Source organism: Melozone crissalis, unplaced genomic scaffold (genome assembly GCF_028551555.1).
Source record: "Melozone crissalis strain CALT ecotype California unplaced genomic scaffold, PUWL_Pcris_2 ptg000007l_1, whole genome shotgun sequence".
Taxonomy (NCBI): Eukaryota; Metazoa; Chordata; class Aves; order Passeriformes; family Passerellidae; genus Melozone; species Melozone crissalis.
The window spans coordinates 1241432-1266627 of record NW_026535785.1 but is presented as its reverse complement, the minus strand read 5'-3'; the positions used below and the strand labels follow the sequence as shown (position 1 = coordinate 1266627).

Genomic DNA, 25196 nt, shown 5'->3' with positions numbered 1-25196 from the left:
TGACCCCGTGGTTCACGCTCGAAAGAGGAGAGCTGCTCATGTGCTGCAGGGCTACAGCCAATGAAGCCTTTGGGAAAGCAAAGCTTTCCTCTTTCCCCTCCACACAACTCAAAATGCTACTTTGAGATGACTGTTCTCGGTTTTGCACTGATGAGAGCTAGGTCAGAGCCAGCCTTGGAAAGTTTTACTCAGCAGCAGCTTTAGAAACCATAAATTATCTTTAGACTAAGTTTACATGCTCCCCCCACAGTGTGACCTGCCAGCTCCAGTTCTCAAGGCTCCTCTTTAGACACCACAAAAACTAGCACAAGACCAGCACAACCTTCACCCAGGCACAACAGGGCTCAGAGATAAATCACCTTTGCTAAGACAAGCACCAGACTAAGGCTGAATTCAAGACTAAGCTTTAGCACTTTCAATCCCAGGCAGGGCCAAAGCTACAAGACCCGGAGGGGAGCACAAACACTTTGAGTTGCATCACCAGGAGATTCATTTCCATTGGGATGCAGAAAAAAAATCAAGCACAAATCAAGCAAAGCTGGCTATTTGTGGGCTAAGCCTTAAAATTAAGATGACTTCTTCAAAAAAGTTCATTTCAGACTGTTTTTGAACAAACCTGAAGCCAAAAAAAGGTAACCAAAAGAGTTTTACTAGCTAAGAGGTTCCTTCCCTCTCCTCAGGTCTATCACAGAGATTTGGCAGAAACCTCAGTTCCCAAGAATTTTAGATACAAAACTTGAGAAGAAAACCAGCAGCCCCATTCCCCTGGAATGACCGTGTTCATGCTGGGATGTTTGTGGAACACAGAGCCCTAATCCAGGCCTGCAGCTTCACATCCTCAGTCACAGAACAGAGCAGGATGCTGCTCAAAGAGGAAAGCAACATGGGGGACACGACCATCCGAAAGGATAAAGTCTGAGGATAAAGGAAGAACCCCAATATCTTGATGGGCTGGGACACTGCTTTGGGCAATCCTCTCCAGCACTCATTGACAGCAATTCTTTGTGCCACGGGGGCAGATTTCCGTACCCCAAACGCTCTGGGACAGACAGGCAGTCCTGGCTCTGCTGGACGGGGTCTGACACCGAGGATGAGCCTGCACAGGGAGCAGGGCTGGTCCTTCCCGAGGCCGTTCCTGGGCTCCAGGCTGGAGCAGGAGCCACAGCTGCCTCTGCCCAGCAGCCACAGCAGCTGCCTCTGCCTGCAGGAGCACAGAACACGGGAGGGAACACGGGCATGGCTGGCTCCAGCGAGTTTGAGGCAGCCTCTGGAGCATGGCAGCGTTTGGGGACAATTCCAGCAGCATGACAGATGTTGACTCAGGAGCTGTCACTCACGGGCTAAAGTGAGAACATCTGCCACTCTCCTCTCCAAGCGAGCTACTCACGGCAAGAAAATTCTGCACAGAAACCAAGATTCTCAAATAATCTCTCCGGGGCCATGGGGGATAACACTGACACAGCCCAGGGCATGGAGGGTTTGGGGATGGCTGGAGAGGTGAGTGGCACCCGTGAGGGCTCCAGCTCACAGGTACTTCCACTGCCCTGATGTCCAACCCTGAGTCGACAGGACAGCCTGGAGTGTATTTATTTAAGCTGAACACAAACCCTCAAACGATGTCGGGATCAGAAATTAATGTAAGGTAAGGGAAAATCTTCCAGACAGGGATTAGCTGAGAAACCCCTGCTGGGAACTGGAGTGAGTGCCAAATTGTGACAGGAAAGATTAATACTTCCAGAGGCATTACCACTACAAAACATCTGAGGGAAGAATGTTTTCTAGAACGTTTCCTCCTTCAGAGCAAGGGCTGTTACCTGCCACTGCCTGGAAAAACTCCTGCCCAGGTATTTTTAATGCACATTCCAGCACAGGGCAATGGATTTCTCCTATGCCGTATATCACTGCTAGGCAAAAATTAAGATATCCTAGAGATAAAGTCCAGAATGTTCCAGAAGTTTCTCCAACTGGTCTCTGTACACTGATGACACCTTCATTGCTCAACTTCCAAACTCCGACAAATCCCCTTCAGGCAGGAGTTTCAGCAAACACCAAGCAGGATCTGTAAACTTTATTATCTAAGGAGAATGGCTGAGAAAAAGCCCTCAGAACATTCTTTCTGCCCATTGTCAGAAAATACAAGCCCTCGGCCACATCCCGTGTTCTCATTTTCTTGCACACTCTTTCATATCTGGTTTTGGCACTGCCCCTACAAGGGCTTTGACTGTGGATCTGTCCACACATTCCAGCAATAAATGACACTAACTGGAGTCATTCTTTAAAATATCTGTCAAATATAATTCTTTCAGTGTTTCAATTCTCACTGACTTGCCCCCACAGAGCTCGGATGAAGTCATAAATTATATGTTCTGCCACTCAATTTTCCCTGATTGTTTGGTAGAACCTCTCCACTAATACCCAGTGATCACCAGCTACCTCGTGGCTTAAGTGGTTTCCAATCATGAAAAATTTATCCAGTGTGACTTCCAGTCAATCATGGAGACACTGAAATGGCTCTCAGGCTCTCTCCTCGAGACCACAGCCCAGCAGACAGACTCCAGAGAGGAGGGATGGCCAATCAAAGTGCTGACTCCAGACACCCAAAACTCACAGAGAACCTCCAGCAGCTGCGTATGAAAAACATCTCTGTGAGGAAGGCAAAAGCCCTGTCCTGGAAGAGCCCTGGGTCACAGCCCGTGCAGGGAGCCTCCCAAACACCCAGCAATTCAGGGAAGAGCTGTTTGCTGGGAGAACACAGAATTCACAGATCACTGAGGCTGGAAAAGACCTCCAGTCCCACTGAGCCCAATCTGCGACTGATCCCCACCCTGACACCAGCCCAGAGCTCTGAGTGTCACATCCAGTCACTGCTTGGGCACTGCCAGGGATCATGGGGCAGCCACAGCCGCTTTGGGCACCTGTGCCAGGGCCTGCCCACCTCACAGGGAAGGATTTCTTCCCAATATCCCACCTAAATCAATCCTCCTTCAGCATAAAACCATTCCCCCTTCTCCTGCCAGTGTCTGCTCTCTCTGTCCCTTGCTCAGATCTATCACCCAGCTCAGAATTCCCCAAAACTCCACAGCCAGCACTGCAAGAGATGACTGGGATGGAACAGCAAACACCACCTGCAATAGGAGCACACAGGAGGTGACACAGCAGGTGACACCAGTGCCAGGTGACAAACCAGGACAGTGCCCACACACAGAGCTCTGCTGCCCAGGGCTGCTCAACTGCAGGATACCACAGCAGCTTCCCAGAGCCTGCCAGTGCAGAGCTACAGGGAATTAATTGCTCCAGAACGAGAACTAGAAGAGTAAGCACAATTTATTTTGCCACATTCTTAAAATGAAATAAGAAAACATTTAAACACTACAGCTTATTTAGATAATACACACTGGAAGACATCTTTTACCGCTGGCAGCTTGAAAGAAAAGAACATAATTACAATTCCAAGCATGAAATGAGCTCTCTTCCACACATGCCTGAACCAAGCCTGACTGTTTCAGCAGCTGTAGTGAATCAAAGCCGGCAGCATTCAGCAGAAAGGCCCGAGAAGCAGCAGCTCTCTGTGCCTTTAACCTGGAATTGAATGGCACCTGGATCCGGCAGGGCTGCTGAGGTTTTAGCAGTTGCAGATGTGCAGCTGATGTGGAGCAGGAGCATTTGATCTCCCTGGAATGTGGGACCCTGAACAATGCATCTGTGTGCTGGCCCACCACACGGCCGGGTGTGGGCCCGGGGGACACATAAAAGCCAACATTCTACTGCAAGGGAAAAGAAAAAAGCCCCAGCGTGAGCTTGACTGTTGTTTAACTAAGAGAAAAACAATAGCAGCTTTGGTGGAAGTGTGTGCCAGAATGACCAGTGGCCACTTCCAGAGACGCTCTTTGTTCAAGCGCTTCCACACTCCCTCGTTCAGCGGCACCCAAACTCACAAAGGTACCGAAGGGGCTGCGAAACCCAGACCCTCAGTGGGATCTGCACCTCCTGCTCCTCACATAAACTGCTCAAACAGCTCCAAACTGCAGCTCTGGGCATGATGTCCACACTGAAGCAAGCCTGGAGCCTGCCCATGGGGAAGCAGCAGTGTGACACCCATCACAAACCCCATCACTTCCCCCACAGGCTGCAAATCCTCACTCTCAACTGAAAACAGCAGACATTTACCTACCCCTCTACACAGATAATTCCATAGGACACTGGCAGCACCACAGGGATGGGTACACCCTTCTGCTGGCTGCTTACAAGGTAAAACAGAAGCAATTCAAATTAAGAAAGAGGTTTAGGTCACTTTTTGATCACCTCAGCTGAATTAAAATGCAACACTGAAATTGCAGTAATTTCCATGTGCAACTTTAGCTACTCCATTAAGCTTCATATAGAAAGTTTAAAAATAGGAATGGCTACAATAAACTAAAAATCAGCAAATCTGACATAAAACCACCAAAATTATGAACATCTATATAAAATCACACAAATATTAGTGCATGTTATATATATATGTGTGTGTGTGTGTGTGCAAAATTACTTATTCTGCCTGCAATCACCCCTGCTACAGTGATCTTTCCTTCCCTGTTCTTCAACCCCAAAAGGATTACCATTTCTTTCCAGACAAGAACTTCTGCCAACATTCTGGAGGGCTGAAGTCCAAACCACACATAGTTCAACAACAGCAGAGTTGAACAAAAAGGAAAACTGGAGCTTTTTTTATTTTAATTATACCTTGTGAAAGTATGGCTGAGCAGGGGGAAAAAGCAGTCCAAGTCATTGATTAATTCCAGAGTAATGAAGAAAGTAAAATATATATTGCAGTGTGCCATGAACTAAGTTCACTGGATTTATCACCAGCTTTTAATGGCTAAACTGGAGGTGGCTCTCCAGGAAAACTCCCACTGCTTGAATTCTCACACTGGAATGGCTGGGAGTCCCCAAATTAATAATTTTACAGGCAAGGGTTTCATAACTGGGTCAAAGCAGGGGGATGGCGGTATAAATTCTTCCTCACCCAGCAGAAAAAAAGCCAGGATCAAGCTCCTTTCCCAGGGATCCCCAAGGTTTTAACAGGGACAAAAATTCCAACTTTGCAAAATTGCAAAATCCAGCCTCTTTCAACACCTTTTAATTGAAGCCGTGCCAGGAGCGTGTCTGGAATTCTGAACCCACTTTCTCCTGAGCTGGCAGCATCAGGAACAGGAGCTTTTCTGAACAAAAACATCTAAATCTGCATCAAGGGGTAAAGCCATGAAGAATCCCAGGAGACAAAAAAGACTGAAAAAGAGCAACTGGGAACTAGGGCTACTCCAAGGTACCTGATGGATCCTTAATGCTGAACATTCCAACGTTAAAGCCACGAACACTTATGGTTTTAACACAAACTGTCTCACTCCTCTGCCCAGGACACTCTGTCCTCCTTGTTTATATCCAAGAGCTGTTCCAAAGAAATGTATTAAGGACTAGAAAAAAAAAAATAGAGTCCAGGATTTCTTCATTCCTCAGAGCTACTGTAAATTAAATATTAATACAGAAACTATTTCTGTGAGCAAAGGAAGCTCAGCACAGGGAGTTGTTTTTTTTTACCTCATGAAAATATTCACTTTAAAGTGACACCTGACCTTAAAGCCACCACATCCTCCAGGGCAGAAGCATCAGTGGCAGCACAGGATTCCTAAATAAGCTGTCCCCGCTCAAAACCATACAACTTGTATGGTAACAGCACAGAAAATCACTCTGTTAGAGGGTAATTTTAATACTTTAATATAATTATTTAATTCAGCGTTACAAAGGGGTCAGTCTCAGCCTAGGGCAGTGTCCTGGAGGTATCCAAATTACAGACAGAAGCACCAGGAGACACCACCAAGAGGTGATCAAACCCACAGTTCATCATCATTCCCAGGCAGCTTTTAGTGAGCAAACCATCAAAGCTGAGCTCCTCTGTTCACATCCCTTTGCTCCAGAGCCCAGGGGCCTTGGGAATGAGGCACTGAGGAGCAGCCCTGGCTGGGCCGAGAGCACATCGCTGCAGTTCCATGCTGTTGCTGTGCCCAGCTCAGTGCTGCAGCCATCCCTTCTCAAGGGCTCATTAATGCTCTTGTCATCGCGGCCTGGGCCCACACAGCCCAGCTCTGAGCCCAGAGCCATTTCACAGGGATGGGAACAAGAGACGCAGCAGCTCTGCAGGCTCCTGCAGGCACACAGATGTTCATCCACATTCCTCTCATGGAGTCACAAATGGTGTGGGTTGGGAGAACCTCAAATCCCATCCCATCCCACCGTGCCATGGCAGGGACACCTCCCTCTGTCCCAGGTGCTCCCAGCCCTGTCCAGCCTGGCCTTGGGCACTGCCAGGGATCCAGGGGCAGCCACAGCTGCTCTGGGAAATCCATCCCAGCCCCTGCCCACCCTGCCAGGGAACAATTCCCAATCTCCCATCCAGCCCTGCCCTCTGGCACTGGGAGCCATTCCCTGTGTTCTGTCCCTCCATCCCTTGTCCCCAGTCCCTCCCCAGCTCTCCTGGAGCCCTTCAGGGGCTCTGAGCTCTCCCTGGAGCTTCTCCCCTCCAGGTGAGCACCCCCAGGTGTCCCAGCCTGGCTCCAGCCCCGGGGCAGACCCAGAGCAGCACTGGATGAAATCTCCCCAGGGTCCCACACTCCCTGCAGAGCAGCAACCAGCCCCCAGAACAGTCTCCAGCCACAGCAAACCCAAACTGCACTTCAACTGGAATTGTGGATGACCTTCAAGTAGGGGACACTTAAAAATACATCTGCATGTGCACATAGAGCTGTGGGTGTTTTAAATGCTTTCCTACCTCAGCAAGCTTGAGGTCAAGGGAATGAGGGAAGTTTCTCTACTTTATATACTCGAGGGTTTGGCTAAATTCATATATTCAGGCTCCCCTTATAGCACTAAATAGCCAAACAGTACAAGGAGAGAGAGAGGAGAATTCAGCAAAGGAAGGAGAATTCAGCTGTGTGACACCTTGCCAAAAGCAAAGCCCAGAAGAGCTGCTACCAGTTGGTTTAGACAGAGATTTCCTTCAGACTCTTGTAAAAGCAGCATTAAAAATGAGAGGAAGAAAGGATTCAGGACTGGGCAGCTGCTACATCCAGCTGCAGCCCTGGCTGGTGACAGGAAAAGAATACATGATTATTTTTCTTCATTATTTGTTTCCATGTTTTTATTTTGTCCAATTATTTACTACCTGTTGCTATTTGATTTTGACTCCATATAACTTCCATGCAGCATTAAAACTCTGTAATTATGTTAATGAACATAATTTACCAGACAGTAACAAGTAGATTCTCTACCAGTCTCTAAGGTTACTCAAAATAATCAGAGAATCAGAGAACCATGGAATATCCTGAGTGGGAAGGGACCCACAAGGATCACCCAGCCCAGGACACCCCAGGTCACCAGAGCAGAGATCAGAGCTGCCCTTCCACAGGAATTCAAAGACAGGAGCATGGATGGTTTATTCCTCTATTATTGCCCTAAACCTCTCCAAAGTTACAGCTCCAAAGCAAAGCTCTCCAATGAACTTCTTTCCACTAACTTAAAATAAATTTCCCTGAATGTTTATTTCCTACATTATCTTCAACCCAAACGTGCATTTCTCTTACAAAAGTTAATTCCAATTAAGAGAACGCTGAAAGGCTTCCTGCAAAAAACAACTACAGGATATTGGCAAGACTACAAGAATGAGGTAAAAACTACTGAAGACAACAAAATAATTTTCTTCTGACTGTGCAACATAAAAAGAAAGTATATTTCTCACATGACACCAGCAATAAGTTTAGGACCAGCAGAAAATAACCAGAGCTATTCAGTGCTGACCTTTGAATCCTTCTATGGTTCAACAGCTGAAAAATTATAAAAAAGGATAAAAATTACCAAAATCAAAGAACTTCTCCCATCATACCCACTCACATCCATCAAGCTGACCAGCTCCTCTCATTTTTCCAATTCCTTCAAGTACTTGTCACCCCCAAGCTGGAGGTGCCACATGCACATGACCACATCCAGCTCTGCTGCTGCCCTCCCATCTTTCACCAAACTGGGAAACAAACTGGCTGTCAAGACCTCCAGGAAATTCAGATTTAAGGTTAAATGTTCAGCAAGGAAACCAAGGGCACTCACAGGGAATGTGCTGTGAAAACCACCTGGCTCTGCCCCACGGAGTCTGGGCCTCCCTGAAAGGCACACAACAATTTCTGAACTACAGCTTTTCCTCAAATCCTCTGGGAACAGAAAGAATTAACATTTTCTAAGGCTACACAAGGAATTGATGGCTGTATTTTCACATTACTGCACGCTAGGATGACTCCAGACACACCAACTCCATCAAAATCCAACCTTTCAGATCAGAAAATAACTAACTTCTGCCACTGATAGAACCAGGAGAACCCTCAGCATTCACTCTGGAGCTTAGATAACCACCAAAACCAACACCTGGAAAACTCAGCTGTGGTGACACAGCAAGGAAGAGTGTAAAATCTCCAACCAACACCAGGCCTCAGGCAGGAGAGCCATGGAATTATGGAGTGCTTTGCATTGAGAGGGACCTTGAAGCTCATCTCCACCCCTGCCATGGGCAGGGACACCAAACCAGGCTCCTCTGGTGTCACCACCTGCAATGAAAACACCACCAGTCCCTGGGACCTCCTGCCCCAAACACTAACACAGTTATGGGATATCAATTCATCCTGAATTTGCAGTTTAAGCCCAGGAGTGCAGTGTCACTGGGGTAAACACAGGGTACCTGCAGTGCCCTGTGCCTGTCCTGCAGTCAGTGCTGGCTTTGGTGCTCCTGTGACTGACCAGGAGAACCACAGCCACCACCAGGGCCGGCCCACTGGCACTGCTACCTCACTGGGGCAAAAACACATGAAAAACAGGACTGCATGACCGATTTCACTCACAAAAGCAAACACAGCATCCATTTACAGTGGCAATTTCCCAAAATGACCTGTACACATGGCTGCTGTCCCTGCTCCTCTGCCAGAGGCTCATCAACAAAGGTGACAAGCACATTCCTGGCTGATAAGGGAGCCCCATGCACCCAGCTCCCCAGAAATAGCTGCTGTGCTCCAAAGTAACCTCTAATATCGATAATGACAGGGATTTAAATTTCAAATAAATTTAGATGAAAGATTAAAGTCAGCTCCAGCACCGTGGAGATGCTTGTCTTCCATAATGAAGGAGCCCATAAAAATAACAAGGGAGAAGATGTACACCCAAGCGCCTCAAAAAAAAAAAAGGAATGAATTACTGATTTTTGCAGCTACTTAGTGGTAGGAACAGATGGTTCCAGGCAATAGTATTGACAACCTCCCAGGCTCCCACCCCCAAAGGTGAGCTGCTAAGTCTGTTCCAAATTCAAGAGTTAAAAACGTCGCAGCTGAGGGGGAGCTCAGACAGCCCCAGAGCTCCAGGGCTGCCCTGTGCCCACTGCTGCTCTGCCTGCCCAAGCACCCAGGGCAGCTCCTGCAACCATGTGCCCACCCCAGGAGCAGCCAGGGCTGTGGGGAGGGAAGGCAGGCCAGGGATCAGACAGCTCTGAGGGAAAGCACAGCTCTCAGTGTTTGTCCACCAACCCAAAGCCACTTCTGAGGCCGAAGCCAGGCGTGTCAGCTTCCCAAAACAGCCAGGCACAGGGAGCACTTCTGGGAATTCCAGCCCTGGGAGCCTCTGCCATGGTGGGCACAGCCCACGGCCCCTCACTCCCTTCATGGCCCCAAGTTCCTGCAAAACACCCAAAACTCCCCTCTCCCTGCACATCTCCAGCAACTGGAAACAATCAGCCTGGCCAGTCACAGCCCGAGGTCAAACACTGCCTAAAGCAGGAACTTGCTGAACACAATTCAGCTTTGCATTTCTGGAGAAGCCCAGCAAGCTACCATCAAGCAGGGATAACACCCAGCAGCAAAAAAAGCTGCTGGAACACCTGAGCGAGTCCTAAGCCAGGGAGGAACGAGGCTGAGCCAGCAAAGCTCAGCCCTTGTTCTCCTGTTGTTCCAAAACCAAAGCTGTGCCAAGAATTTAGCCAAGAAAAAACATTGCTAAGGCCAGCTGCCCATCCCCACCCTCAGCATGGAACTGCAGGATGGTTTGGGATGGACGGGACCCTAAAGCTCATCCCATCCAGCCCTGCCACGGACAGGACACCTTCCACAAGACCAGGGTGCTGCAGGCTCCATCCAGTCTCACTTTGAACACTTCCAGGGATGGGGCAATCCAACATTTCAGGTTTATTTTTAGAATTGTTTTCTGGTTTTGTAAGAAGTCCCCTTCCAAGAGCTATCAGTGAGGCAGATCCATCACTTCTGCCTCTGCTAGCAATAACGACTTCCCATTTTTCAAGGCACATATGACAGGACCAGGCTGCACCTCCCTGTTTGTGTCAGACACTTGGGTGGCACAGCCAAATCACCTTCCACACAAGGTTTCCATAAATTCATACTGGGAACACCTCTGGGCCACAATTCCCACCTCATTCCCACCTCAGAGGGTGTCCAGCAGCTGACCTGCTCCTTGGACAATGACTGTCCCACCTGCAGCCCCACTAAAGGTGCCCAAGGCACTGATGCATCTCCCTCAGCCATGCCCATGGCAGGCATGAATGCCCTGCACTCAAAACCACTCCCCTCACTTCAAAAGAACTGAAATAACCAAATCCTAAAGAACTCGAGATCTGAAAATCAAAACCTCAGGATCACCATTACCTGCACAAAAGGGGAGGGAACAAGAACACCCCAAGCTTCATTCCACAAGTACAGCAGGAAAGAGAGCCTGGTCCTCCCTGTGGGCCTTTGGCCCGTGAGCTCCCCAGGTGGGAACACCTCCTGCTGCCAAGAGCATCACCTGCCCTTAATCACAGCCCATGGACACCTCTGGAAAACAAGGGATGGCAGCCACACCATGTGTGTGTCACGCTGCCACTTCACCCCCCGCCAGTGCCACTTCCTCAGGGCGGAGGCCACAACTCTCGAGAGCACGCTTGGGTGCCCTGTGAACACCCATAAATACATAAAACCCTGCTCACCACCCCACAACCTGCCCCCAGCACTTTTACTTTCCCAAGAGGTCACACCCAGGAGCACCACTGCACAACAATGGAACAGGAACTGGTCAAGAAACCCACAGACCCCTTCCCCAAAACCCCATTTTCCCTGTGTCACCCAGGCTGGGGGGCTCAGGAGCCTTCTCTGTGAAACAGCCTGGCAGTTCCTGGAAATGATGATCCCATGCTCTGTCTGCTTAATAAACTCATTCCTAAATGCAAACGGGATTTTTAAGTGTACATTACATATTAGTTGATCTTAATCTACAAAATTCATAACCCAGAAGTGTGCATTTTTCAGTGCACATTACATGAGCTGATATAAATCTACAGAATCCTAACTCAAAAGCATATTTCTTCTAAAAATGAGATTTTTCTGATCACTGTATAGCTCCCCAGAGAATAAAATTATTCAAAACCAAGCAGATTCAGAGAAAAAGCCTAACCAACCATCTTGCTCTTTTCAAGCAGTTATTGACATGGTTTTCTCCAGTTCTAAACACTAGAGGAAGGAGGAAAAGGGCTGTATTTGGTTGTGGGTTGCTCTCACCAAGAACTCCCTGTGTCTGTGCCATGGTGAATAAATGGACCAAAATTACACCCAACGAACAAGTCAAGCAAGACATTTTTCAAAGCAGCCCCTGCTCGGCTCAGGTCTGTTCATTAAGGTGCTGCATTGTGCTCCAGCTTGGCTTATTAGCAGTGGAAAGGTCAGGGAAAGTGAATTAATGGAAGTGCTGCGCTCTCCAACATCTGACATGCAGGAGAGGAGCCTCCCTACCTACACTGCTCCTGAAAGGTACCTTCAAACTGAGGGCATGTAGGTGGCACCTGCCAAAAGTGCCATGTGAATAACGCTGGCAATTTAACAAATTCTAGGAAAATACAGAGAACTGTAAAAGCAGCAATTCAAGCACTCAAAGCAAATGCTTGTGCTGAGATTACAGTTGAAAAAGCAGCTTTTTCATGGGGACAGGGGAAAGGATTTAAAGCTCTTTCCCATAGGTCTCAGCAGGGTTTTGCGTCCCAAAACTCAAGGCTTGTTTGACCCACAAAGAACTCCAGGCTCCCAGTTAAGCCACCTCTGCTTAACCTCTGCCGGCAGTGAAGACAGGGGTTTAACAGTTAAATTTAGTCTGTGTCCCTCCAGAGCACAGCCACACAAACACTCAGTGCTCCTGAGGGCCGTGCAGACCCACCCCACACACAGGGGGACAGGGCAGGAGCTGGGGTGCTCCCCCCAGCCCCACACAGCAGAACAAACCCAGACTGGCTCTGCAGAAACGCTCTGGGCTAACCTGCACCTGGAGAGCCTCCCAGCTGCTTCAGGGAGCCTCCAAAATCCCTGTTTTAACCAGAGAAAGGCTCCAGCACAAGTCAGCAAACCCACAACCACACAACTCTGCTTCTTTAATGCTGCACTGAGCCATGGAATTGTTTGGGTTGGAAGGGATCTCCAAGCTCATCTCATTCCCACCCCTGCCATGGCAGGGACACCTTCCACTGTCCCAGGTGCTCCAAATCCCAATGTCCAGCCTGGCCTTGGGCACTGCCAGGGATCCAGGGCAGCCCCAGCTGCTCTGGGCACCTGTGCCAGGGCCTGCCACCCTCACAGGGAAGGATTCCTTCCCAATATCCCACCCATCCCTGCCCTCTGGCAGTGGGAGCCATTCCCTGTGTCCTGTCCCTCCATCCCTTGCCCAAAGTCCCTCTCCAGCTCTCCTGGAGCCCCTCAAGGCATGGGAAGAAGCTCTGGAGGTCTCTCCAGTGTCTCCTCTCCCACAGTCCCAGCTTTCTCAGACTGTTAATCCCCCTTGTTCGTAGCTTCCCCTCGCCAGGCCCTGCTTCAGAACACACCAGCTTCTGAACCCAAAAGCCAACACTTCCACACCCCGGGACCCCATGGAAAGCTCTCCCAGGCCCCACAATGACCAACACCCTACAATGCACACTGCACTGCCATGGGGTTATCTTATCCTCCAGCCCCTCTCATCTGGAAGGGGTGAGAACTGAAACACACAGGAATAAAAGGCAGCAAGCTCAGAAGAACAGCTCCTGCAGAGAAATACCCTCCTGGTGGAACAGTGAGCTCCATTTCCCCAGAGCAGCCAGAGCTGAGAGCTGTTTGTGAACACGTTTCAGAGCATTAATAGAAAAACAGCGAGCAGTTAAGTGAAGTCACGTTCCAGCTAAACAACGCTGCCATTATTGCAGCATCTGACTTTGTGAGGACAATTCAATGCTGGCAGTGTATTGTAATTGCTTTTCCACTCCAGGTCCCAGCTTTACAATCTGCCCTTCTCGGGAGGTCAGAGCAGGGCTGCAGCTCGGAAAGCAATTCTGCTCCTCATTCATCCCTTTAATCCCACACCTGCATATTCACCAGGAGCTCCCTGAGACAGCCCTGCCACAGCACCAGCACAGCTGGGAGGAAGCCTTGACCCCTCTGCATGCCCGGGAAGGTGTGGGGACACGGGGTGGCACCAGCCAGCTGTGACAGGGCTGGGGTGCAGGGCTGGGGTGCAGTGGGGTCACCCCAGGGCAGGACAAGCCCAGAGCGCTGCAGCCACTCCTGCTGCCAGCAGCAAAAGCAGCACTGCCCAGACAAGCTGTGCCTGCCCCACCCCTGCCAGCGTCCAGCGCTGGGAGCAGCCTGGGGCAGGGGAAGGTGTCCCTGCCCATGGTGGGAGGTGGAACCAGATGTGCTTTAAGGTCCTTCCAACCCAAACCATTCCATGACTCTGCAATGACCTGGCTGGCTTCAAGCAAACCCTTCCAAACAGGGCTGAGCAAACACACCTGAATTTTGGGTAAGTTTTTGTTAGCCTGGTTTGAAAAGGACAGTTTGCATTCAGAAAGCCCAACACCACTTACTCCAAAACTCTGAAGGAAAAGCCTTTGTCCCCAGCTACGAAATAAAACGGGCAGCAAACAGCAACCAGCCTGATTTATAATTGATGCCAGGGCTGAGCTGGGTTTTTCCGGGCCCTGCAGAGCTCCCAGGAAGGAGGGCAGAGCTCCACACACGCCAGGAAAAGGGCTCACACCTGATACACTTTAATTACCTAACAACACTGCCAGAGTCACCGATGCCTGCTCTGCTTTGTCTTACTGTGAAAGGCTTCTCCTGCTATTAATATTCACCAGGGGAAGCTGAAATAACATCTTGTCTGCATCTGAATACTTCCAAATTATCACGGCCACACTATACACAACGATTCTTAATTATTTTTTCCTCAAAATCCAGGACAGAAGACACTTCTCAGCCTGCAGAGGCAGGGCTGCACACACTGAGCAGCTCCCCTTCCTCGTGCTGACAACCTCATCACAAATAATCCCTCTGAACCCAGAGGTCAGCCAAGGACCCAGGGCCCCAAGGCAGGAGCCACGCTCTCTATGATCCACTGGGAGCCTTCTCCAAAGGATTTCTGGCCATGCTGGGGGTGACCCTGAGCCCCACACAGGCACTGCCCACCCAGCTCTGCTCAGCTCCCACCACACCAAACCAAACCAAAAGCACAGCAAAAACACCCAAAAACCCAACCAGAACAGCCTCCTGCTCATCTCCCACCACACCAAACCAAACCACCAGCACAGTAAAAACACCCAGCCAGAACAGTCCCCCATTCATCTCCCACCACACCAAACCACCAACACAGCAAAAACACCCAAAAACCCAGCCACAACAGCCCCCTGCTCATCTCCCAGCACACCAAACCACCAACACCCAGCCAGAACAGCCCCCACCACACATCAAACCACCAACACAGCAAAACAACCCAGCCAGAACAATCCCCTGTCTGTGGCTCCAGCCACACCACCAGGATTTCCAGGGCAGCACCAGCCTCTCCCATCCGCTCGCACAAAACAGAGGCCAAAATCTCATTTTTCCCCCTAAACTCCACTCTACCACAGCCTGTTATTTCTGCATCTGTTAATGCTCCCAAAAAGTTGAATCCTAACACTGCATCCAACTGTAGTCTCAGCAGATTGGGAGGTTTCTCTGCCCAAAATGAAACGTAGGTGCCATCTGTTTCAATTAGGCTAATCACAAGGAGACATAACACTGGGAAACTTAAGAGACTTTGGGTTTTTTTCAAGGCATTTTGAAAGCAAAGAGAAAGAAAGAGGTATTATTTAATACTCAGCAGTCAGCAGCACCAACAAGCTGCACAGTCTGCTGGGCAAACCTGTGCTGGAACTGCCCACGCAGGAAAGTTCACTTTTATTTCACTGAGGTCAGAGAAAAACTTGCTATATTCAAAATTTTCTAAAATTAAAAAGACATCTCAGGACTACAGACAACTCCCAAAATAGTCTCAGTTAGTACCTTTTATATATGCCATAGAACTTGCAATTTTTTGCCTTCGAATTTCAGAAAATAAAGAAAAACATTTGAAAAAGGAAAAACCAAACAGTCCAACAGAGACACGAGCACTTGTGAGGGAATAAACCAGAAATTTTGGACAGAAGCAAAGTCAATATTTACCGATTCCATAGCTGAAAGCTGTTCTTCACAGGACATATATTAAAATCCAACAGAGGTGTGTCCCAAAAACGCAGTGTAATCTGAAAAACACAGGAATTTGTTCATTAGAAAATTAAAACAAGTGAATTTTATTCACAACACGCACACGGGATTTGAGTACATGAAGGTTACCAAGTACAAACCCTTGCCTAATCCACAAATAAACTTCCTGATAACAACTCTGCACAAACACAGGAATAAAGGAAGGAGTGGAAGCTCAGCCAAGCATCCACCTTCTTCCATAACTTTCTGATAATAGCTTTTTTTAAAAATCACCTGCTTCAAGGTTCCTGGAGCCATCTGGGTGGGCTCAGAGGCATTTTATTTACAAATGAGGGGGTGTCACCCCCAAACCCAGAGACAGGCAGGGCCAGAAGGAGCTCCTGAGCCAGGAATTCACCTTTCCCAACAACCCCCATGGAATTACCCATGGCACAAGCGCTCTTTTTCCAAGCACACCTTTGCTCTCAATAGCAGTGAATCTATTACAAAGCCCTAAGTTGGTTTTTTTGGGGTTTCTCTGACCAGCTCTTGCTGTACTTTCAAGGATGTTTTTCCAGCTCCCAATTCCCAAAGTGGAGTTTCTGATGCAGGGCAGGAACCAGCAGGAGCTCTGAGCACCCAAGGCAAAGGGGAATTACACTCATTAACTGGCACACATGAAAGGCCTGGCAGGTTCCTAGCCCAGAACCTGCACTCCTCACTGTTCCCAAGCTGAGGGAGCTCAGTGGGATGGGGAGGGACCCACGGGGATGGAAATGAGCACCCTGAGGCACTGGGAGCACTGGGCCTTCCCCAGCCCCAGTGATGTTATTCTGGTCTGCTCAAACTGGTGAAAGGGTGAGCTGCCAGCTCATGCCAAATCCCCCAAAATCCCCATTCCATCCCACCTCTGAGCACTGCAGACCACACTGAGGGACACAGCGACCCCCCATGCTCCAGTTACACTGAGAAAATCTGAATTTCTTCCCTCTCAGAGCTCGTGACAGTTTTATGCTTTACCACCGCTCGCCACCTCACAAACAACCTCCCTGATGCACTGGATTTGGACAGCTGCTTTCCAAGGGGATGGTTCCTCCCAAGAACCATCCAGGAGAGGCTCTGAGCCCAGCTGGGACTGACACACAGTGCAGGAGATCAGGAACCCTGGGAGAGCCTTGTTTGTTTTGGGAAACTTTCACTGCCCAATGAGAAGCCAAAGGGAAGATGTCCAGATGAGCAAGGCAGCTGCATCCAGGGCAGAGCTGCTTCCAGCTGGGCTCGGGGAACTCTTGGGAACCTCAGTGGAAGAACAGGCCAAAATAAACCCCAAAACCCAGAGGAAGATGTGAAAGCCCAGGGTCCTGACTCAAAGAAAGGAATCCTACAGCAGGTAAACTTCTCCAGATGAGCAAAACGGAAATTTTCTGGCATTTTTCTTTTAGAAGAGTAAAGGAGATGCAGACACATGGCGACCTCGTGGACTCTTCCAAGGCCAAGGAGCCCTGGGGCACTGAGGGATCCCTGATGGGAATGCAGCCCTGTGGACCACATGGCAGTGCTTGCACAGCACCTTTTCCAGCAGGATTCCCCTGCTCCCTCATCCTCTTCTCCATAGTAACAGTCACATCACCAAATAGCATTTCAACAGCAATAGGAGAGAAAGTGGGGGGAAACAGCTGAACTTCCAACTGCATTGTCTGGAACTGCAGCAGTGCTGCTTGCTGACAGCAGTGACTGTCAGGGAACCACGGAATGGTCTGAGTTGGAAGGACCCCAAAGTCCATCCCATTCCATCCCCTCTCATGGGCAGGGACACCTTCCACTGGCCCAGGCTGCTCCAACCCGGCCTAGGCCACTTCTCTGGGCAACAACTGTGATCAAAATGACCAAAAAGTCTACAGAGATCAGTCCCAGGACACTGACAGACCATTTTCAAGGTCTATTTACAGCTGCTTGCTGGCCCACATACAGCAGATTTGTTCATTCCTTGGCTCACACATAAACATACAGAAAGCATCGTAACGCTGAAACAGCGACCACACGTGAGCCAAGTAATTTCCACAAGGAACATGGCACCATTTTTTAATGAAATTGTTATCAAATCACTTAGGAATGCAGCAAACCCTCCAGTGGGAGATGCCCAGCACAGCCTCTCTGGCTGTACGTGGTCGGGTCACTCACACAACGTTCCTGCTGCACGGAATCCAACATTGCAATTTAAACCCAACTCCACTTCCAACAGCCACATTATAATTAATAAACACATCTAGCCATCCCATTTCCTCAGCTTTAGCTGATGAAAATGTACCACTTCACAAAGTACCATCACTGCCCTTGTCCCTCCTGGGATCCTGCAGGGCTGACCATGGACAAGGCTCCAACCCTGAGCTCATGGTCCTGCACAGGAGCCCCTGCAGTGCACAGCTGCTCTGCCTGCGCCTTGAAATGGTCATACAAACACCGAATTACCAAGAGCTCAACGTGGCCAGGTTCTGCTTTAAAGCAGGGTCAGTCTTGCAAGACTTGGGACACTTTATTTTCTGTTAACACAAAGCAACTTGAAAACTCTGGGAGAGCAGACAGTTCTACCAAAATAAATACAAAAAAGTTTAAATTTCTACATTTTCCTACCAACATGATCTTAACACTGACCACAGGGTCCCTCAGCACCTCCCTGAATCAGTGATTCCTGCTGCACCCACACACAGATCAGGACTCCACATTCAGAGCACAGCGTGCAGCTCCTGCCAGCATTCCATTGAAAACATTGGGAATTACATAATTCAAGCCTCCTTAATGAAAGGGTATCTTGTAACTCCACAGAAATTAGCATGTGAAGATGGAAAATGCCTTACAATCCCAAGCTGTGACCTGAAAAATACTGACATTAGCTGTAGACTCTTCACTCCAGAGCAGCTGGGATGTGGCAGCAACACCAAGTGGTCCCAGCAGCAAGGTGGGAATTGGCTTCCTTGAAAGAACAAACCAGTTCTCTGGTTTATTCAGAGTCCCCATGAAAAATGTGCTTGAGATTCAGTGGTTTCATACCCCTCGGTGTTGCTAAATTTGATCCATAATGCAGAAAGGTTCTGCTTAAATCTCCATTTTACAGGGAGCAGGAAAGGAGCCACTGCTGCTGCCTCATCCCAGGAAATCCAGAGGCCAATCCCCACAAATGTGGCCCCACCATTAGTGTTTCTTTGAGGGAAGGAGTTGGATTTGGGCCCCAAGTCAGACCTGCATCAATTCAGATTTTACAGAGACCCAGAACTAAGCAGCGTAAGAGGATATCTGAGATTTAGATTCTGGTTTAGACCAACTTTTGAATGGATAAAATCTCTCTGGGGAACAAGAGAACCTTTTTCCACAGCACTCATCTGCTTCCCTCAGAGTAATTCCAGGAAGACACAGAATTTCAATGAGGCATCTCTCTGAGGGCTGCAGAGAAAAGACACCCATGGGAGCACCCCAGACCCACGGAGCTCCTGCTCCCAGAGCAGCCCCATCACCTCCCACGCACAACCAGGGGGAACAACTACAGCAAATGTGGAGGGAGGGGAAATTTGCAAGTGTTCTCCAATGCACTCCCCAGGCACAGCCTGACAGAGCACAGCCAGAGCTTTCACCTGCTGAAATGGGGGAAAATGCTGAAATCCCACTGTAATTCTAGAACCTAAGAAAACTGAGACTGAGTGTTGCCATCCCATTGCAGGGGTTCCATGCTGTTATCTCCTTATCACAAAAGTTCCATACCTTGGTGTTCCTCCTGGGCAGCTCCTCAGAGCACTGACTCTTTCCTCTCCACAAAGCAGCCACTGACTCCAGCTCCCCTCTCAACACCACCCCACTCTTTTATAGCATCTTCTTCTCATTGCTTACACCTGTGGCCTGTTAAAGCCAGGCCTGTTCCTAATCTTTGATAATTGGCCCAGCTGCAACTCCTTAGGGGCAAGATTACTTTCTACACTATCTTTATTTTCTTATATATACAGCTGGGGACTGGGGGAAGAACCCACAAGCAGCAGCACTACAAACCCCACAGATATCTCCCATAAATACCCATGGGTTCCTTCTGCTGGGAATTGGGCAAGAAAATGTGCCACCTATAGAGAAACAGAGCAGAAATGCCTGTCCCACCCCAGGGAGAGCCAGAACAGCCAAGCCCAGCACAGCAGGAAAGCTCTGCTGGCCCCTCAAGGGATGGACACTGCACACAGATCATCAGATTGATGGAATTTCCCTTTAGGAACCTGGAAAAGCACCCTCAGAGCACTCCATGCAGCTCAGGACTCCCTAGGAAGAGGAGGAAAAGAAGAGGTGTGTGCTATGCTCTCTGAAGCAGGATAAAGAGTTGTTTCCAAGAAATCCCCATAAATTTGAGATAAATACCCCTGCAGCCTATCAGGGGCTGCCAGCACAGCCACCCCCAGGCACACACAGGGCAAACCCTCACGTCCCCACCCTTCCCAGAGAGATTCCAGCACGGGGTGAGCTCCAGGACCTGCCTTTCACTGCAATTTATGAATATCCCCACAGCAATCACAACCCAGCTACGCTCAAACAGCGGCAGGTACCCAAGTGGAAAGCCAAAGCACACAGAGAATTCCACCAGTCCTAAAAAAAAAAAAAAAATTTAAAAATCCACCTTTCAGCATGTTTGATTGTGACAAAACTGTAGCATCAAGTAAAATTTAATTAGATGGCTTTCAGAACGAAAGTAGGTGATATATTCTTGAAGTTCCTTTATTTTGCCCTGCAGATAAGATGTATGCTGAGATCTACAGTTTTTAAAGCTTGTGTTGTCTATGCTACTTGATAAAAAAATACAAAATAAGCTGATACTGTACCAAAAACACAGACACTTGTGTAGGCTGAAGAGCCCAAGGTTTAATTTGTGCCACTGCAATAAGCACAAAGGGCAGCAAAGATGTGATTGCTGGGAAAACAAATTGTGCTTTAGGAGTTTTAACTAAAAGTCTGCCATGGACAAGGCTGTCCCCAGGAATGGGGCTTGACAGAAGCCTGAATTCAGCAATGACCAAGCTTTTTGGAGATCTGCAGTGACTTTGGGGAGGTCACAATCTGTGATGGCATCACAGAACCACAGAATGGTTTGGGTTGGAAGGGAACTCAAATTTAGTCTTGTTCCTGCCCCACCTTGGGCACCTTCCACTATCCCAGGTTACTCAAGCCCCTTCCAGCCCATCCTCGGACACTTCCAGGAATGGGGATTGAGCTCCAGGATGTTGAACTTCACCAACCCAGTGAAGGCAGGAAGGGTGGATGTGTTCTAGGATTAAAGCCATAATTTCAGGTGAGCTCACAGCTCAGGCTCCTGCTCCTTTCCACTGCTCCTGAACACAGGTGAGGTGGCACAAGCACATCCCTGCCTGTGCCCTCGCCAAGCCCCACTCAGCTGCCCCAGCACCTCCTCCTCAGGGAGCAGCAGGGTGAGTGATGCCACGGGGCCACAACGAGCCCCACTCCTTTTCAAAATGAATCTGCATTGCTTACTCTGTGCCCAGCTTTAACACACGGAGAAAATTCCATTTTTCAAGAGAAAAGAGTGACAGACAGACACATTTGTCACCTCTGCAGTCCCAGACGTTTGCATCCGTGTAATTCCATGGCAAATTGGATACGGGTTACTATTAATATCTGAACTATTTCCTTTCCTTTCTGCACGCTGATTGGTGAAAAAGATGCAAGCATCCCATTTTAAAGCACGCTAATTAGCCAGGGAGGAGTCAAGGAAGTCCCTGTTCAGCCTTCAGGAACAGACAGGCTCACTCACAGAGACAAAAACACAGCAAACATCCATGGAGTGGCTCCTGGCTGGATTCTGAGCTGGCTGAACGTCACTTCCCCAGCCAAGGAAACTCTCTGTGGTGACAGGAGTGTTACCACCAGACAATTCAACAACTCAGCTACAGGTTTTTTAGGAATATGCAGCCCCACACCCAGCTATGCAGGATCAGACACCGTTACCTGGCTGGACAATCCTGGAGGTCCCCAGAAAGCAACATGAAAAATGTAATTGTAGAATGTGCTCAAGTCTACAATTCCTGAGTTACAAGTGCCTTACAACCGCCTCAAATTACACAGCAAAGAAAGAGCTGAAAGGAAGCACCTCCCTGATTTCCACACAGCATCCCTCCCCTATTGTCTGGGGCCTGGCAAGTTAAGGTCAGAATAAAAAGATTCCTTAAAAATCCCACATACATTGAAAGCACCTACAGCTTCCACTGATCTTTTTTCCTTTCTATTCTAAGCCCTGAACAGGTTTAAGTAGCAGTTGTCATCATTAAAGAAGCTGCTCCCCTCCCACTTCCCATTCTCCTGAGGCAGGAGCATCCTGGCACACCAGGCACAGGTGAGGAGCAGCTGCCTCACTCAGGGGACAGAAATCCGGGCTGGAAAAGGGTGTGAGGAGGGCACAGGCCACCGAGCCACAGGGATCAGAGAGCACTGCTCAACAACGAAATAAGGAAATGCAGCAATCGGTAATAATGCTAAAATAAGGAAGTCACGCGTCTGTCTGTGCCCATGGAGGTGCCCCAGCTGCTCAGGGGGGATCGAGGGATGCAGGGTCTGTTCCTGCCCAGCTGCTGGTGCCCAGCTTCTCCCCTGGGCACTGCAGAGCTGCCCATGCCCAGCTGAGCCTGGCAGTCCATCAGGAACCCCCCAATGCTCCCCATGCCCAGCTGAGCCTGGCAGTGCATCAGGAACCCCCCAATGCTCCCCATGCCCAGCTGAGCCTGGCAGTGCATCAGGAACCCCCCAGCTCCCCATGCCCAGCTGAGCCTGGCAGTCCATCAGGAACCCCCCAGCTCCCCATGCCCAGCTGAACCTGGCAGTGCATCAGGAACCCCCCAGCTCCCCATGCCCAGCTGAACCTGGCAGTCCATCAGGAACCCCCCAATGCTCCCCATGCCCAGCTGAGCCTGGCAGTGCATCAGGAACCCCCCAATGCTCCCCATGCCCAGCTGAGCCTGGCAGTCCATCAGGAACCCCCCAATGCTCCCCATGCCCAGCTGAGCCTGGCAGTGCATCAGGAACCCCCCAATGCTCCCCATGCCCAGCTGAACCTGGCAGTCCATCAGGAACCCCCCAGCTCCCCATGCCCAGCTGAACCTGGCAGTGCATCAGGAACCCCCCAATGCTCCCCATGCCCAGCTGAGCCTGGCAGTCCATCAGGAACCCCCCAATGCTCCCCATGCCCAGCTGAGCCTGGCAGTCCATCAGGAACCCCCCAATGCTCCCCATGCCCAGCTGAACCTGGCAGTCCATCAGGAACCCCCCAGCTCCCCATGCCCAGCTGAGCCTGGCAGTGCATCAGGAACCCCCCAGCTCCCCATGCCCAGCTGAGCCTGGCAGTCCATCAGGAACCCCCCAGCTCCCCTGGGCAGCACTCCCTGCCCCAGGGGCCAGGCTGGAGGGTGGGGGAGCCCCAGCACACAGCCCTGCACCCCAGGCAGGGCCCGGCCCAGCCAAACAAACGGCACAGAGGGAGGCAAGGAAAACGCTCAGAGGACAAAAGGACAGAGTCAGGATTAAACCCAGGCCTTGATCCCCGGCCAAATGGCCGACCCATAAACCCACGCAACTTCCAGAGCCAATTTAAAATCCTCAGTGTGGTACACTTTGGGTTATAAAATCATATTTAGACGCACATTTTGAAGTGTTCTTTGCTCTGCTGGTGGCTAAAAACAATTCCTTTGTCATCAAATCTTGCTTCAGCAAGCTGACGTGACGTTTTTAACTCAGGAAATAAGATAATTATGGTTCAAGGTAAACAACTACAACTGTGCATCATAAACAGTTTCTAATTTTAAGCCTGAGTCCCTCTAATGCCATCCATATTTTAAAGACAGTTTCCTTACAAATGGTTCAGGCTGTCTGAGCAGCTTGTGACTGAGCCTGTGCTAATGAGCAGCAGCAAGGCAGCACAGCCAGGGAAAACAGAGCCTGGTGCAGCAGGTGAGCTCCTGAGCCAACACCAAGGGATGGTTTGGGTTGGAAGGGACCTCAAAGCCCATCCAGTGCCACCCATCATGGGCAGGGACACCTTCCACTGCCCCAGGCTGTTCCAAGCCCCATCCAGCCTGGCCTTGGATCCAGGGCAGCCACACTCTGTGCCAGGGCCTCACCACCCTCTCAGCCAAAACCTTACTCCTGATATCCAAGGTAAATCCTTCCTCCTTTCAGTGTGAAGCCAGTCCTCCCTGTTGTGCCACTCCAGGCCCTGGTCCAGACTCCCTCTCCAGCTCTCCTGGAGCCCCTCCATCGCTGCAAGGGGCTCCAAGGTCTGCCCAGAACCTTCTCTTCTCCAGGCTGAACCAGCCCAGCCCGTCAAGGTAAGCCAAACATCAAAGGAGGGGAATACACTCTGAATGTTAAATAGTGGAGAGGCCAAAGCTCCTCGTGGAGCAGGGAGAAAACAAAGCTGCTGCTGCTGCTTACGAAACGCCTGTGCTGCACCAGCCCAGACCTCAAACGCCCCATGGCACCCAGAGCACAGCTCAAGTTGGAACTCGTGAGGAGAATCAGCCCTGAGCTGTTCAACAGCAGGCAGAGAAGGCAGCTCCAGCCCCTCAGAGCTGGGTCTGGATCAGAACGCAGCTCCAGCCCCTCAGAGCTGGGTCTGGATCAGAACGCAGCTCCCGCCCCTCAGAGCTGGGTCTGGATCAGCCCTCATGCTGCTGCTGCTGCCCTGAAACGTTCCCAAAGCACCTGGGAACAAAGGCAGGCAGGAGGGGCAGCATCCCTGCCCCAGGAAGGCTGGAGCTCCAGCAGGGCTGGAGGGCACGAGCTGTGCCTGCCTGGGGATGAAGCGCTGCTCAGAGGCAGCAGTAACTCCAGGAGGGCTCTGAGGTGTCAGCCTGGCAGGATCCCGTTCCTCTCATCCCAGGAAAAATGGGTTCAATAACAGCCAAACGAGCCCAGCTGGATGGGGGAAGGTGGCAGAGGAAGCCAGCTCCCACAGAGCTGCTCTGGAAGAGGCAGGAAGGGTCAGAAAAACCCCAAAATCCAGTGGTGGGAACGCTCCTGAACAGCACAGAGGCATCAGCCTGGGAGAGCTCGCTCCTCCAAAACTTCTGCTCACTAAACAATTCCAAAGCACCCCACCCCACTGCTGCTATTGTTGTCAGAGAGGGAATTCCAAGCAGAACAATGATTTCCACGACATTTTTCCGCTGCAAGAAGAAAGCTGGTAACGCTGCACAGCAAAAATAAAATTTCCACAGCAGCTCAGCCAGCAGCACGAGCCTCCTTCCTAAAGGAGCAGATTAACGTGCCTGCAGTCTGCTGTGCAGCAGGGATGTATTTTTAGCTCCAAGGACCCGAAGGCAGCGATGTGGTGGAAGCCTCCCAGGCTGGAGATAGCCATGGGAGGTTCATCTCTCTGCACCCTGGAGAGGGCAGCTCATTAAAAGGCCGCTCAGAGCAGAAGGAAACAATTCACCCATTCCCTGAAGAAATCCCTCTTCCCACGGCTGCACACGAGGCAGCTCCTCTAACCTCCCCACCCCCCAGCTCATCCTGATTTGCACCATTTTTGGGGAACAGCAATGCATTAAAAGTGCTCTTCACTCCCAGATCTCTGGCACAATTACTGGAGATAAATTC

The 25196-nt window shown here is 49.9% G+C and overlaps 1 protein-coding gene across 1 annotated transcript in view; it reads right to left on the bottom strand.

Moving 5' to 3' along the window:
* The window catches only part of ANKRD11 (ankyrin repeat domain containing 11), a 128059-nt gene that overhangs the window by 89048 nt on the left and 13815 nt on the right, over positions 1 to 25196 (bottom strand). Inside the window, exon 2 of the mRNA XM_054269418.1 lies at positions 15546 to 15625. The gene's annotated coding sequence lies outside the window, so the exon portion shown is untranslated. The remainder of the gene's footprint in view (positions 1 to 15545; positions 15626 to 25196) is intronic.